This window comes from Eublepharis macularius, chromosome 7 (assembly GCF_028583425.1).
Source record: "Eublepharis macularius isolate TG4126 chromosome 7, MPM_Emac_v1.0, whole genome shotgun sequence".
In the NCBI taxonomy this organism is placed as follows: domain Eukaryota; kingdom Metazoa; phylum Chordata; class Lepidosauria; order Squamata; family Eublepharidae; genus Eublepharis; species Eublepharis macularius.
This window is the reverse complement of record NC_072796.1, coordinates 56670755-56687663: the sequence shown is the minus strand read 5'-3', so window position 1 is coordinate 56687663 and position 16909 is coordinate 56670755.

Below are 16909 nucleotides of genomic sequence, written 5' to 3'. Positions count from 1 at the left end.
ACACATAGATAAAAGGATTGAAAATCAAAAACAGAAAGATACAAACATTAGAGAATGTATAAGTATAATGTACATACACTAGAATGTATGTGCATACATTAGAGAATGTATGTTAACAGTTAGAGAATGGTATATAGTTAGAGAATTGTATGTAGAAAACGATAGCGATAGAAATAGAAAGAGTGGGGACATCATCCGCCTTCCAGCCCTTGTCTGGAATAAATGTGCGCTCCTTTGAGGCCTGGCTGGCAGGCACATGGGGAGTGCAGCTGGCGAGCGGCCAGACCCCCCATCCCATGAGGAGAGGGGGCACGCCACCGCCTCCCTGTGCCTGTTAGCCCTGGTGGCCATCATCATCATCCACCTTCCGGCCTGCACTGGGAATAAGTGTGTGCTCCTTTGAGGCTTGGCAGGTGGGCACAAGGGGGGGGGGTGCTGCCGGCAAGCAGCCAGACCCCCCGCCCCCTGAGGGGATGCGGCACGCCACCGCCTCTCTGTGTCTGCCAGGCTTGGCAGCTGCCATCGTCATCCACCTTCCGGCCTGCACCAGGAATAAGTGTGTGCTCCTCTGAGGCCTGGTGGGTGGGCACAAGGGGGGGTGCTGCCGGTGAGCGGCCAGACCTCCCACCCCCTGAGGGGAGGTGGCACGCCACCACCTCTCCATGCCCACAAGGCCTGGCAGCCGCCCTCATCACCCACCTTACGGCCTGAGCCAGGAATAACCACGCGTTCCTCTGAGGTCTGGTAGGTGGGCACATGAGAGTTGCCGCCAGCAAGTGGCCATACCCCCACCCCCTGAGGCGAGGCGATATGCCACTGCCTCCCCGTGACCACCAGGCCTGGCATCCGCCATGATCACCCACCTTCCAGCCTGCACCGGGAATAAGTTCACGGTCCTCTGAGGCCTGGTGGGTGGGCACATGGGTGGTGCCACTGGTGAGTGGCCAGACCCCCGCCCCCTAAGGGGAGGCAATATGCCCCCCCTCCCCATGACCACCAGGCCCACTGTCCACTGTAATCACCCATCTTCCGGCCTGCGCTGGGAATAAACACGTGCTCCTCTGAGGCCTGGCAGGCGGGCACATGGTGGGTGCCCCTGGTGAATGGCCAGAGCCCCTGCCCCGAGGGGAGTCGGCATGCCACCACCTCCCTGTGCCCACCATGCCTGGCAGCCACCACCATCACCCAACTTTTGGCCTGCGATGAAAGTAAGTGCGTGCTCCTTTGAGGCTTGGCAGGTGGGCACAAGGGGGGAGGTGCTGCCGGCGAGCGGCCAGACCCCCTGCCCCCTGAGGGGATGTGGCACGCCACCATCTCTCTGTGTCTGCCAGGCTTGGCGGCTGCCACCGTCATCCACCTTCCGGCCTGCGCCAGGAATAAGTGTGTGCTCCTCTGAGGCCTGGTGGGTGGGCACAAGGGGGGGTGCTGCTGGTGAGTGGCCAGACCTCTCAACCGCTGAGGGGAGGTGGCACACCACCACCTCTCCATGCCCGCAAGGCCTGGCAGCCGCCCTCATCACCCACCTTCCAGCCTGCACCGGGAATAAGTTCACGGTCCTCTGAGGCCTGGTGGGTGGGCACATGGGTGGTGCCACTGGTGAGTGGCCAGACCCCCGCCCCCTGAGGGAAGGCGATATGCCCCCAGCTCCCCATGACCGCCAGGCCCGCTGTCCACTGTAATCACCCATCTTCTGGCCTGCGCTGGGAATAAACACGTGCTCCTCTGAGGCCTGGCAGGCGGGCACATGGTGGGTGCCCCCGGTGAATGGCCAGAGCCCCTGCCCTGAGGGGAGTTGGCATGCCACCACCTCCACGTGCCCACCAGGCCCGGCAGTCATCATCATCACCCACCTTTTGGCCTGCGATGAAAGTAAGTGCGTGCTCCTTTGAGGCCTGGCGGGCGGGCACATGGGGGTACCACCAGTGAATGGCCATACCACCACCCTCTAAAGTGTAGGTGGCTCATCGCCAGTTCTCCATGCCTGCCAGGCCCGGTGGCTGCAGTCATCACCCACCTTCCGACCTGTGCCGGGAATAAATGCACGCTCCTCTGAGGCCTGTCAGGCTGGCACATGGGGGGTGTCACTGGTGAGTAGCCATACCCCTTGCCCCCTAGAGGGGAGGCAGCCCACCTTCGAATACACCTCTTGTACACTGGGCCAACATCAACTGGTGGCTCTAATTGTATTGAGTTCGACTTTTCTGGGGGCCTCGGATTGGAGAGGGTATAACTCCAAGATCCCTATTGCAATCTTGACCAAACTTGGGTGCTGACTGGAGGAGAGCCTTCTAAACACTCCCTGTGAATATGGGCTCTCTAAGTCCAATGGGCGCCATTCTGACACCCACGAACTACGAACCTCAAACCGGTTCTTCAGCGGGAAAAGTTCGTTGCGGTTCACAACTTCGGGTTCGTCGGTGGCACCAAACCACGAACCATGGATTTGTTATTTTTTTTTGGTTCATGCTTATGTCTAGTCATTATGACAACATATAGTTTATAGTCTGTCATTTGAGATGACTGTGAGGCACACTGAACTTTTCATAATACATCATATGACAAGTGGTATATTTTTCTAGGGTATCTCCAACCGAAGGACAAAATACTTCCTTTTTTCCAAAGAGAATAATTTACTAAGCTAATTAAATTAATACAGGTAGATTATAGTTTTCAGCATTGTCTACTGGAGAGTTTGGTTAATGGTTAGTTCTTAGAATGAGAATAAGGCTCTATATTTATCTGTGAACTGTGGATCCCTGGAATTAAGTTCTGCAACAATTGTTTTTGTTGGCTGGCAAGAGACTGGGAGTTCAGCTTCTAACCTGTCACTGTTGAGAGTCCTTGCCTTGGTACTGGCCTTCAAATATGGAGAGTTTAAAAAAAGGATTTTTAATAGGGGAAAACAGTATGTGTGGGGGGAGCATTCATTGCACACCATAGGGGGGCATCTAAAAAGTTAAAGTTGGTGTTTTATGAGGCTTCCTATTTAATTCTTTCTAAGACAGTATTCTGGCCTATACAAGGACAGAAAGAATGCATAGGCTCCTCACATCATACAAGAATAAAAATAATACACAGATGATGGTAGTGATTATGATATACTTTTGTTCTGTCATTTTTACATTTGTTCTTTATTTTCTTATGGAAGCCAGTCTTTTAATGGGGGTATATATAGTGGGAGGTGGGGGGACACCTTTATTTTTAGCGTATTTAAAACAAAAACCCTGCCAATCAGCCAGACATATATGTTGTTGAGCCAATAGTATGATGATGAAAGTTAGAAAATACTTTTCCTTTACTGCTCCTTCTCCCTGAATGGACATGTCTCTTTTTTCCTTTTTTTTTTTTTTTTTTTGAAAAATTTTTTATTGGGTTAGAACATTTTTATTTTTACATTACAATCAATTTTCCCCTAATTTTTCGTTTCTAACCCCCTCCCTTTCCCCCCCTTTTGTTGACTTCCAACAGCTTTCCCACCCTCTGTCCCTTTTCCCTTACTTCTATTAAATTCCTCTGTCTAAAACAGATATACATTTTCCATTATATTAAGCAGTGCATCATTAACTCCTTTAATTATTATACACCCAAACTATACGTCTTTAGATAAACAATTTATCCCATTTTCCAGTTTTGAATAATTCTATATAAACCTATAAAAATATATAAACCATAAAAATTTCCCACATTTAAATCAAACAATTTGATTTATTCTCTATATATTACTCATTTCAACTTTTTATGGTAATTCTATATAACTCCTCAGATACTCAACCAATTTAACTCTTCTATACATTCAGTTTGGTGCATATAAATCTTGTCAAAGAAAGAAAATATTATTAGTTAGTCAATCCTCATGTTTAAACCTTATCATTAATTATTCTCTATCAGTTGACCTATACATATCTATATATATCTCAATCAATTAATCTAACTGCTTATAAATTCACATTTCTCTTCCTCCCCCGGTAAAGTCACCCCTCTCTTTTATACTTTTATTATATTTCAGTAGTTCTCAAACTGCCACAGTTTTCCTCCCACCTCCCATTTCTTCTCCAGGTATTGTTTCAGCTTCTCCCAGTCTGTGTTGAACTGCCCTGAGTCCAGATCTCTCAGTTTTCTTGTCATCTTGTCCATTTCAGCCATATACAGCAATTTGTAGATCCAATCTTCAATAGTTGGTACTTCTTGTACTTTCCATTTCTGCGCATACAAAAGTCTAGCTGCTGCAGTCATATAAAAAATCAACGTCCTATGATGGGCTGGAATTCCCTCCATTCCCAAGTTTAGCAGCAGGAGTTCTGGGTTCTTATTTATTTGAAACTGTAAAATTTCACTCATTTCTCTTATTATTTCCCCCCAGAACTGCCTAGCTACCTCACACGACCACCACATATGATAGAGGGAGCCCTCATGTTTCTTACATTTCCAGCATTTATTAGAAGTATTCAAATTCCCTAGCGCAATCTTCTTTGGTGTCATGTACCAACGATAGATCATTTTGAAAATGTTCTCTTTAATATTGATACACGTCGTTGTCTTCATTGTAGTTTTCCACAAGTATTCCCATGCCTCCATTGTTATTTCTTTATTGAAATTTATAGCCCATTTCACCATCTGTGTTTTAACTATCTCATCCTCAGTATACCATTTCAGCAATACTTGGTATACCTTGGATATTCTTTTCTTGTCTTCTTTAAGAAGGGTCTGCTCTAGTTCCGAGTTCTCTGTTCGTATGCCCCCTTTTGCAAAGTCTGAGTTGTATAAGTCTCTAATCTGTCTATACTGAAACCAATCATAGTTAGGTGATAGTTCCTCTTGCGTCTTTATTCTAAGTTTAGATACTTCAATCTTAGTTATTTCTTTGTACGTTAAACATTGTTGTTCATTATCCACAGCTCTCGGATCTATCACCTCATATGGAACCACCCACAATGGGGTTCCTTCTTGTAGGTAAGTTCTATACTTCTTCCAGATTGTAAATAGACTTCTCCTTACAAAATGATGCAGGAACATCGAGTTGACCTTTACTTTGTCATGCCATAGGTATGCGTGCCATCCAAAAATTTTTTTATATCCCTCTAGGGCTAATAGTTTCTTATTCTTTAATGTCATCCACTCTTTTAGCCAAACTAGGCAGATTGCATCATGGTAAAGTCTCAGATTGGGCAGTTGCATTCCGCCTCTCTCCTTTGCATCTTGTAAAACTTTTACTTTCACTCGAGGCTTCTTGCCTGCCCAAACAAAATCTGATATTTTCCTCTGCCATTTTTCAAATTGTTTAGAGTCTCTGATGATTGGTATTGTCTGTAACAAAAACATTACTCTTGGTAACACATTCATCTTAACTGCTGCAATCCTGCCCAACCATGACAGGTTCAATCTATTCCATTTGATCAAGTCTCTCTCTATCTGAGTCCATAATTTTTCATAATTATTCTTGAACAAATCTATATTTTTTGCAGTCAGCTCAACTCCCAAGTATTTCACCTTACTAGTTACTTCACAATCCGTTGTTTCCATTAACAATTGTTGTTTCTGCTTAGTCATGTTTTTGCATAATATCTTTGACTTCTTTTTGTTAATGAAGAAACCTGCCAAATCTCCAAACTCCTTGATCTTGTCTATCACTTTTGGCATGTTCTCCAGTGGGTCTTCTACAATTAACATTATGTCGTCTGCAAATGCTCTGACCTTATATGAATAGTCCTTTATTTTTATTCCTCGTATTTCCTCATCTTGTCGAATTTGTATCATCAGAATCTCCAATACTAAAATGAACAACAATGGAGATAACGGGCAACCTTGTCTTGTTCCTTTACTAATCGTCAATTTTTTGGTCAATTCATCATTCACTACAATTGCTGCAGTCTGGTCTCTATAGATTTCCTTGATTGCTCTGACGAATCTTTCTCCCAATTGTAGCTTTTCCATAGTGGCAAACATAAAGTCCCAGTTTAAATTGTCAAACGCTTTTTCAGCGTCTACAAAGAAGAAACCAACCTCTTTGTCACAACGCTTGTCGTAGTATTCAATAGCATTGATCACTGTCCTTAAGTTGTCTCTTATTTGTCTGTCTGGCAAAAAGCCTGCTTGTTCCTCCTCTATGACTTCCGAGAGCCACCCCTTCAATCTCTCCGCCAATATCTTCGCAAAAATTTTATAGTCATTATTGAGTAGTGATATAGGCCTATAATTTTTCACGCTAGTCAGATCTTGGCCCTCTTTTGGGATCAATGATATATTCGCTTCGCTCCAAGTGTCTGGAATTCTTTGATCCCTAAAAACTCCGTTCATCACCTCTTTTAGGAATGGTGCCAGTTCATTGGCCATTGTCTTATAAAATTTAGCCGTAAGTCCATCTGGCCCTGGCGCCTTTCCTAGATTTGCGGATTGTATTGCCATATTTATTTCCTCATCAGTTACTTCACTGTTCAGCTTATTTCTCCAAGCTTCCGAGATCTCTGGAAGTTTGGTTTTCTCCAAATATGATGCTATTGATTCTTTGTTTACTTCTTTTTTATTATACAGCTTAGCGTAAAATTTATAAAAGGCTCTGCTAATGGTAGTCTGCTCCAAATACGTTTTGTTTTCTTCACAAATTTTATTTATTATTCTCTTTTCCCTTTTCTTCTTTAATTGCCATGCCAAATATTTCCCAGGTTTATTAGCACCCTCAAAAGCTTTTTGATTCAGTCTTTTAAGGTTCCACTCCAATTCTTTGTTACTCATTGCTGTTAACTGTTCTTGAAGAATTTTGATTTCCTGATGTATTTTCTTTTTCCCTGGTCTCTTTTTTAACTGTACTTCTTTGGCCTTTATTTTCTCCTCAATCTCTTGTCTTTTCTCCTCTTTCTTTTTCCTTGCTCTACCATTTAAGTCCATTAGTATGCCCCTTACAACCGCCTTATACGCGTCCCAAACTTTACTGGTTGGTACTTCTTTATTCACGTTGTATTGTATAAAAAACTTAGTCTCTCTTCTCAGTGTTTCCATATTCTCACTTTCCTGTAACAGGTCCTCATTTATTCTCCAGGCTTTCCTTTTTCTCCTTTTTCCAAATTTCCACATAATTGGGTTGTGATCTGAGCCTACCATCGGCATTATTTCTACCTCCTTAGTCCATAGCGCTAAGTCCTTTGAGGCCCAGATCATATCAATTCTTGATAATGTAAGATGCCTTGCAGAATAAAAAGTAAACTGTTTGGTTTTAGGATATTCTCTCCTCCATACGTCTTCGAGAGTCTCTTGTTGAATCAACTCAAAAAAAAGCTTTGGCAATAGTCCTCTTTTCTTTTGTGCTTTTGTAGTCTTTTTGTCTAATTCCAAATCTGTCACTCCATTGAAATCTCCAGCAAGAATTATCTGGTCATATACAAGATCGTCTAGGTGCTTCCTTAAGTCCTCAAAGAAGCTTTCCTTTGCACCGTTAGGTGCATAAAGTCCGACTACCAACACTCTCTTTAAGTTCCAATTACATTCCACTGCTACAAATCTAGCTTCCACATCTCTCATAACAAATTTTGGCTGCAGCTCCTCTTTTATATACAACACCACTCCTCTTTTTTTCTTGTTGGAAGCCGCTACAAATTCTTTGCCCAATTTTCCAGATTTTAAATATTTTACATCCTGTTTTCTAATGTGGGTCTCCTGCAAACAAACAATATCACATTTTTGTTTTAGTAGCCAATGAAAAATATTTTTTCTCTTATTCGGTGAGTTTAGTCCATTTACATTCCAAGATAATACTTTACACTCCATATTCATGGTTTTGTTGGTAAGTCTTTTTCATTGTCCTTGATAAATCTCTCCATCTCCCGCTCAGATCTGATGCGTTTTTTTGCCCCTCCAAACTCAAAGGACACTCCTTCCGGTAACTCCCATCTGTATCTGATATTCATGTCCTTCAAAGTCTGAATTAGCACTCTATATTTTTTCCTGTCCAATAACACTGATCTGGGCAGTTCCTTCATTATAATAATCGTCTTGCCATCAATCTCCAATGGATCTTGAAATTGTTTGGTCACAATCCTCTCTTTCATATTTCTAGTTGTAAACTGCACAATCACATCCCTTGGTAGTTTCCTCTGGGTTGCAATTCTCGAGTTCGCACGATACGCCACATCTAGGATAGCCACAATTTCCTCCTCCTCCTTCCCCAGGTAATCAGCCAACACCTCAGTCATCTGTTCTTGCGCTGACTTCCCTTCCACTTCTGGCAGACCGCGAAAACGAAGCTGCTTCTCCATGTGTTTAGTTTCTGCAACTGACATCCTCCCCTTCACCAGCCTCATCTCTGTTTGTTGCGTGTCTATTAAATTCTCCATCGCGTCTTCTACTGTTTTAACTCTCTGCTGCGTTCCTTGTAATTCACTGCTAATCGTTTCCACACCTTTTTTCACTTCTGACAGCTCCGACTTTACTGTCTGTGTAACTTCCTTGACCTCTTTAATAAGCTCCAATTTCGTGTCCTTAAGTTCTTTCATCATGTCTATAAGTTTTTTGTCCAAGTTTTCTATTGCCGATTGCCACTCTTTTTTCGACATCGTGGGGCTTGCTTTAGCTCGCTCCCACGAATCTGCTCTCTTCCTCAGCTCCGTGGCGTATAATTAAACGTTTTCCTTTTTTTTTTTAAATGTCCCAATCTTTACCAAAATTAATTTTTTATATCCAAAATGTCGGGCGTCTTTTCTCTATGGTTTCTCTATGTTATTATAATCCAAGATGGCCTACTTCCTCTTCCGCTGAAGCCACGACCCTTCCACTTTCAAAGATGGCGATTCCCTACTTCCTGTCCTTTGGCAAGGGCCGCTTCCCTCCAGCCACTCTATTGTTGTTACGCACTTCCTGTCTCCCGTCTTCCCACAGCAGGTCTCGCGATGGTGTCTTTTTCCCACAGCTCCAAAACCACAGGTATTCAAAACAATAGTCCGATTTTTGTAATAACTTCTTTAAACTTAGTCTCTTTTAAAATACAACTCCTGCCGAGTCTTCACCTCCTTTTCGCTAGTCTGTTGCAGTTTAAAAGTCTACTTTCTTTCCTCTCTGTTTTTGTCAATCTGTCCCGTTTCAAGAGATAGCGATCTTTACCTTCTCTCCAGCTTTCTCGGGTTGTAATCGCTGTTTCGATCTTAAATTCTCCTCTCGACTTCCCTCCCCGATCGAAGCTTGGGTATGTAGGTCTTATGCCAGCCGAATTGGCCCCAAAATTGCCGCAGAGATTATAGCCGACCCGTCGCAAGGTGGGACCTCAAGGATCGGGGGGGAGACTCCTTGTGTAGAGCCCCCCCTCGTCCGAGATCTAACTCACCCTAGGGTCTTGAGCGTTCTTTGCCTGCTCCCCGCCTGAGAGCAGTCGGCCGCGGGTTATTTTCACCCCTCCGGCCGGTTAAAACGGCAATCCGGTCAGCTCCACAAATGGAGCTGCGTTAGACCTCCATGAATCCCAAACCGGAAGTCATGTCTCTTTTTTCCTCATCTCATATTTTCCTTTTTGAAATGGGAGAATTTGCCCTCAATCTTTCATGTCTCCTCAGATTTCTATGGTTATTCACCTCCCTGGAACAAAAAAAGAACTCTTCCTAGTGAAACCACCAGGAGGACTACATTTATAGGGTTACACATGAAGGAAAATAGACAGTCATATATTTACTCCAATAAGGAATGTGAAAACTTAGAGATTAGAAAAAAAATAACAATTATTAAATGACTTTAAACAGAGAAAGAGAGAAGGCATGCTGGCATCCTACTCAACATTTTTTACTTAAAGCAGTAATTGGTACATAAAGGAGATCTGGGGTCATGATCTTTCCCCACTCCCCAGCTGGCAAGAGAACGAGGCTGTACAATGCAGTATACCACAGAATGAGATTGGTCAATGAGCATACTTCAGGGCTTCCTAAGGAGCACTGCATCATTAAAAATGAATCAAAGGTTGGCATACTATAGATGTTTTCTTGTTTTAAGTTGGACGTATTTTCAAAATATTTTATATTACAATATGAATTTGTTTCATTCTCCATTCAGCAGAAGATTTTCAAATGGACAGGAAATAGAATGGTAGGAAAGGATTTTCTTCAAGTTACATTAAAGTACTGTTGCAGGGTGGAATCATCTCCATTCTCCAAGTTATTGATTCATTGTAATTCCTGATGGCAAGCAAATTTTCTAGTATCTCCAGATGTTAATACAAATGGAGAATAGGGATGTGCACTGAAAAAATTTCCATTTCAGTTTTGGATTCATTATTATTATTTTTTCTGGATGGGGCATTGCCAGCTCAGATCTAATCCATATTTTTCATTATCACAAGCTTTGGTCTCATTCTTTGTAATAAGGGCTTTCAGGCTCTTTGGGCCAGCTTTTTTTTCACTTAACATCACCAAAATTGCACAGAACATACTCCTCCCTCTAAACTATCAATCCATCAAGTTTTTTTCATCAGTTACACTACACACAACAATAACAACAACAACAGTACACACTATGGCAGGAAATTGGCTGGCAAAGAAGTAGTGGGGTGGCAGCAGCATTAAGTCAATCCTGCTTTATGTTCATTTTTTTCTTTTTCTATAGTGCCAATAAATCATTATTTTTGCATTCTGCTGTTGCCTGTTCATGCCATGTCTCCTTGTGCTTTGCAATTTTGTTCCCATAATAATAGGATTTTCTCACATTAATTGCTGTCTATCTCCATTGCCCAAATGCAGGCAGGCAACATGATTGACTGAATCATTGCCCCATCTAAACAGACCTGTGCTTTCCCCCCATAAGTTTTCCTTTTGCTGTGGGCAGGCAGAAAGAGTAAGAAAATAGCTCAGAGGATGGGAGGGAAGCAATTCTGAATAGATCTACTCAGATGTAAGTCCCATGTTATTCAATGGTGCTTACTATCAGGGGAGTGTCTTTAGAACTGCAGCCTATGACTGACATCTTCCAAGGGTATTATCAAGTTTGACTGATTGAACAGACCACTTCCACAGAGAGAGAGACACACACCAGTGGCACATTTCCATACAGCAACTGACCATCCAAGTGTCTTGATGAAGGTGGGGGAGACAGAACAGTGTCGGAGTAGCACTGCAAAATGAGCCAGTTTGGTGTAGTGGTTAAGAGCAGCAGGACTCTAATCTGGGGAACTGGGTTTGATTCCCCAATCCTCTACTTGAAGCCAGGTGGGTGACCTTGGGTCAGCCACAGCTCTCTCAGAGCTCTCTCAGTCCCACCCACCTCTCAGGCCCACCCACCTCACTGTTGTCATGGGGATAATAATGACATACTTTGTAAACCGCTCTGAGTGGGCATTAAGTTGTCCTAAAGGGCGGGATATAAATCAAATGTTATTATTTTTATAAACTAAGATACACCCCTTAAATGGATCTACTCAGATGTAAGTCCATTTTATTCAATAGTGCTTACTCCCAGGGGAATGCCTTTAGAATTGTATCCTATGATCAACATATTCTGGGGCTTTTATCAGTTTTGACTAATTGAACAGACCATTTCAATACATACACACCAACGGCACATTTGCATACAGCTACTGATTGTCTAAGTGCCTTGATGTGAGTTGGGGAGACAGACCAGTGCCTAGGTAGCACTGCAAAACAAACCAAGATGTACCCCTTAAATGGACCTACTATAAGTCCCATAGTATTCAATAGTGCTTAGTCCCAGGGACGTGTCTTCATAATTGCAGCCCATGATTGAAGTCTTCCAAATGTTTCCAAAGTCAATAGGTGGGAAGAGGTCTCCCCATGCGAGTCCCAGATTGGCAGGGAGACATTGCAACCTCAGCTAGAATGAAGAGACAGACACAGGCTTGGAACTAAAGGGCCGTTTATTAACATGATCATAAACATAAACCATGGCAAGGGCCAACTAAGTGGTACAGGTCAAGACTTCATCCCTGGACCTCCACCTTGACCTGTCTGGGCGAGCCCCACAGCCCCAGGTGTAGGCCATCCCTGGAATGGCTGCAACCCAGCTGGCCAGGCAAATGGATCCCCCTATCAAGCACCTAACGCCCCAGCCGTACAGCATGAGGGAAGGCCTTGTCCCTGGGTATCCCCACAGGCATCTGCCCATGTTATGGTAGCATCTAGAGATGGGCAAGAACCGTATTACAAACTTCAAAACTCCACGAAAATGGTGATCGCAATCCGGCGGTTCGTTATCGACCATGGCCAACGAACCAGCGGTTGGTAAAAACCAGGTTCGGTGCGTTCGGCCACGGTTCAGGAAGGCAGACACTCAGGCGCCAGCAATCAATTCCCCTGGCAACGGAGCCGGGGGAATGCCTGAACTCTGTCTGCGCTCCTTCTGTCACCCTGGAAACCCGAATGGAAGCCCAGATTACCTTGATCAGCAGGTCTTCCTTCCAACCACGGACCTACAAAGCGGTTACAAGTTGGGAGAAGACACCCAGGTGAGGGAGGGGAAAGGGGGTGTCCTGTAGCCATGGGCACTCCAATCTCATCCCTGCAAACCCTGATAGGCAGCTCTGATGGCCAAACACAGACCTCCTGAGTTGCTCAATGGGACCTGTGCTTATAAATAGCCATGGGCTCCCAGGCTGGGTTTGACTTTCAGCGAGCAGTGGAGTGGGACAGAGCTCTTGCTTGCCACTTGCTAGCCTTTGGGTAGAAAGACTGAGAGTATAATTCAGCTTGGATTTTTGTGGGAGTTTCCTGGGGGCTTTGGATTGGAGAGCGTATACCTCCAAGATCCCTTTTGCAATCTTGTCCAAACTTAGGTGATGGCTGTAGGGGAGAGCCTGCAAAAGACTCCCCGGGAATATGGGCTCTGTAAGTGCCATGGGAGCCGTTCCGCGCCCAATGAACCGTGAACCGGTTCGGTAATGGAAAATGTTCATTGCGGTTCATTAAATTTTTTTGGTTCACGCCCATGTCTAGTAGCATAACAAGCATACCACACTGTTGGCAGACCCTGTTCCCCACCCATGGGGAAATGCCACTGGGTGCTCACCAGCCTGCACCCTATTCCCAAAACTCTCCTGCCACCGCAAGTGTCAAGCCTCTGCTTAGACCCTTGCACACCACAGGTGACTTAAAGCCAACCGAAGCCCTTGCTGCAGGTCATCGAGAAATATCTTGTTGCCCTCAGTCAACAGGTGTACACTGTCGCCTCGGTCGGGCAAATAAAAAGATGCACTCATAAGCACTGCGCACATTCCCCCTTCTAGCCAATAGAGTAAATTAATAACATAAGGGCTTTCTCCCCTTGATATCTGATTAGTGAGTGCTGCGGGGGTAGAGAGCCCAGAACGACTTTTCAACTCCTCCCATTATTTTTGCTGGGTCCCCTTTGTGTGTGTTCAGTAAAGATATATGTGTGTCTATGTATGTGTGTGTGTATATACATACATATATACACACAATCAGACACATATATAAAATTAAAGATGGATAGATGATTAAAATTAATGAGGTATTAGCACACTTGAGGAAATAAACCACTCCCACTCATGCAGAGCTACATTCTGTAAAGTTTAATTTAGCAAGAGGATTGAAAGAAGCAATAATGAACTGCAGGCCTTCCAACAGCAGAGAGACCTTCAAGATATTTCTAACTAGATATAACTAACAGCCAATGAAGAACAAGAGGCGGGAGAACAGGGGATAGAAAAGAGAAGCACTTAGGGCGAAGCTACAAGTGACGAATTACACTTGAACGGCAAGTGTATTTCTCCCTGTTCACTTGCACTCCACTCAATCCACTTGCTGTTCAAGTGTCATTCGTCACTTGTAGCTTGGCCCTAAGTTGTCTCTAAAGAGTACAGTACATCACCTCCTAATGTTCAAATTGATTAAATGTTTCCTGTACCAGTATTTATATTAATAAAACTATTCACATGCTGTCACCTTTCTATAAGAAACCCTGGAATGAAAATTTCAGGCGTTTCTTAGGTCCCCCTTGTCTGCAGCAAATCGTTGTGCTGGAGAGTATGGCAGCATTTGTGTTTATACACACAAGGTTTAGATACGTATGTGAACACATACTTCATCCATTAGCGTTAGTAAGTTTTTAGCATGCTGAACCCTATACAGGAATGGCCACTCAATATTTAATTTTGTTCTTATTTATATCTTAAAAGGATATACAGTTGGTTTAATCTAGGCTGCAATGCTTGCAATGACTTACGTTAACCCCAGAATGTTATCTACTTTAAAAAAATCAAAGAGCAATGAAAAATGGGAGAAAGGTTAATGTTGATAGTGGACTATTAAGATGGTTTTCTACAGAATATTCATGACTTGTCGAGTTCCTTTAATAAAAATTTATGAATGCAGTACAAATCAAACAGTAACTATCTTCAAACTTATTTTAAAGTACATTTTTGCTGAAGCAAATAATAATAGGTCATTTTAATATATAACCTTGCCTATTAATCTTCTTTGACCATCAGTATGGCAGTCTCATCAGATTTAACTCGAAAGAAAAAAAAGATATGTTCTTATATTAACATTATTATTTAAAATTAGATCTAAGACTTCCCTTTTCAGATCATTGCAGCGGCCACTTTATTTATAATCAACTGTTTCTAATACTCACAGTAAAGGTCATCAGCTGGTGGACTTCTAGCTAAATACTCTCCACTGCATTTCTTTCCCCCCACTTTAGTTCCTCAAGTGATCTAATGGGAACAGGGACGGACCGGAGCATAAACAAAATCTAGAAAAATATTAAAATCACTTTTACTATTCAACCAATCTATAAAATGGTGGATGTACCTTGAGATAACAGAAAACCTCAAACAAAGACACCTATCCAGGGAAATACTTGCTGTACTAAAGAAAATCGGGACAAACTTGTTTGGTATACATGAGCGAAGTGTTTTGATTGGATATGTTCCCTGATAGGCACAGATCTGCTAAGAGCCAAGCTACAAGTGATGCCTGACACAGGTTGGACACTTGTCAGCCTCCCTCAAGTTTTGATGGGGAATGTAGGCATCCTGGTCTTGCAGCTGTAATGGAGAGCTAAGCTGTAAAACCAGGACGCCTACATTTCCCATCAAAACTTGAGGTAAGCTGACAAGTGTCCAACCTGTGTAAGGCGTCACTTGTAGCTTGGCTCTAAGTCACTCTCTCCCCTTGCTGCTTGCCTCTCACTTCACTGCCCTCAAGTAAATGGAATGTAAAAGAGAACACAGAGAAATGGAAATTGAAAAAGTATGCAAATGTAGACTTTGCAGTACTACCAAAAATAACATTTTAATAAAGTCTATTTGGTTCCTTATCCTCACCAAAAGTCAAGAGGTAATTTCATGTGTATTAGTGGCCCTTCTGTAGTTAGCAAACAGGGCATGTTTTAGGGTTGCCTCCTAAACTCAGTAGGTTATAATGCCATAAAATCCACCCTCCAAAGCAACCATTTTCTCCAGGGGAGCTGATCTGTGTAGTCTGGAGATCAATTGTAATTCTGCAGTCCAAAAGTGAAGTGGCACAGCAAAGTCACACATTTATCTTCTCAGTGAGAACTAGGCCATAATGTATGCAATGGAGAAGAAGATGTGGTAAACCTTTTGGCAGTATTCATATTGTATTTAAATGTGATTACTACAAAGAGATATGATGAAAGGAAAATCTGTTCCTTAAATCATTATTAGGTTAGTGAAAAAGTATTTTCACAAAGGATCTGAGAAGAAAGGAAGATTTTCCTCTTTAAGTAACTGCAAGGAAAGAAATGTATACTAGCTTGCAAAATCTCTTCCAGTGCAAAACCAGAAGTGACATCATCATGTCAGAAAGATGCTCTAGGATTTGCCCCGAAACTGTTTGGTTTAGCCATATAGTTTGGGGAAATGTCTACAGTGTTGCCCTGACATGATGTTGTCACTTCTGGTTTTGCACAAGTAAAGATGTCAAACATGAATGTTAGCTGGTAAGCCTCTCTCTGCTGCCAAATTTCTCCCAGTGAGAACCCATTGGTTCCTGTACCTCTCACTCATTGCAAGCAGAGAATCAATTGTTCAGCCAGCAGTTCAGGTTGCTTGCAAGCAGCTCAGGTCTGTTCACCATCAGATGCTTTCTATGCAGACAAATAGTTGTACATACTGTACATTAACTCTTCCCCATCATCGTTGCACTCAGCCAGCTGTTTAACTGGATAGTAGACAAAAAGACTTATTCATAATTTTTACCACTTGGTGATCTGTATGTATCTGTATGATCAATGGCTGCCTATCTGTTTGAGTCTGTAGTAGTTCATACATGCATGTGTTCACACAACATGAGAGTTGTAGTTTTCTACCTCCACCACTACCACTGTGTTATTAAATCACCAGATCAAACTATCCATGATTAGACATGGGCACGAACAGAAAAAAACCAAACATGGTGTTCGTTGTTCATTGCCATCCACAAACAACGAACAAGGAACATTGACGAACATGACCTGTTCATGAACATGTTCGTTGTTCATGGGGGCCAGCAGGCTCTCCTCCAGCCATAAAGATCCCTACCATACCACTCCCAGAAACCTTACCTGAGCAGGCAGCAGGAAAGGTACCAGTAATAAATAATAGCTTGGCCCAGAGCCTGGCAGCAGCTCTGGAACTTGAAGAGGTAGATCCCTATCCCACCACACACAAAGAAAATTCAAGCTCCAATGCACTCTCCCTGTCTCTCTCTCAAAATGCCAACAGCAACTGTTTCTCCCTCACTGCCTGCAAAACCAGAGCTGGAAGCCCCCCTCCCCCCTGCTCTTTGCTTCCTTGTAACAAATTTGGAGCTCCACACTTGAAATGAAGACCTGCTTATCAAGCTAAATTGGGCTTAGATTGGGGTTTCCGGGGCAACAGCAGGAGTTCAGACAGAGTTCAGGCAGTCCCTGCCTCCAGTTGCCAAAGGAATTGATGGCATGTGCCAGATTGTCTGGCTTGATGAAC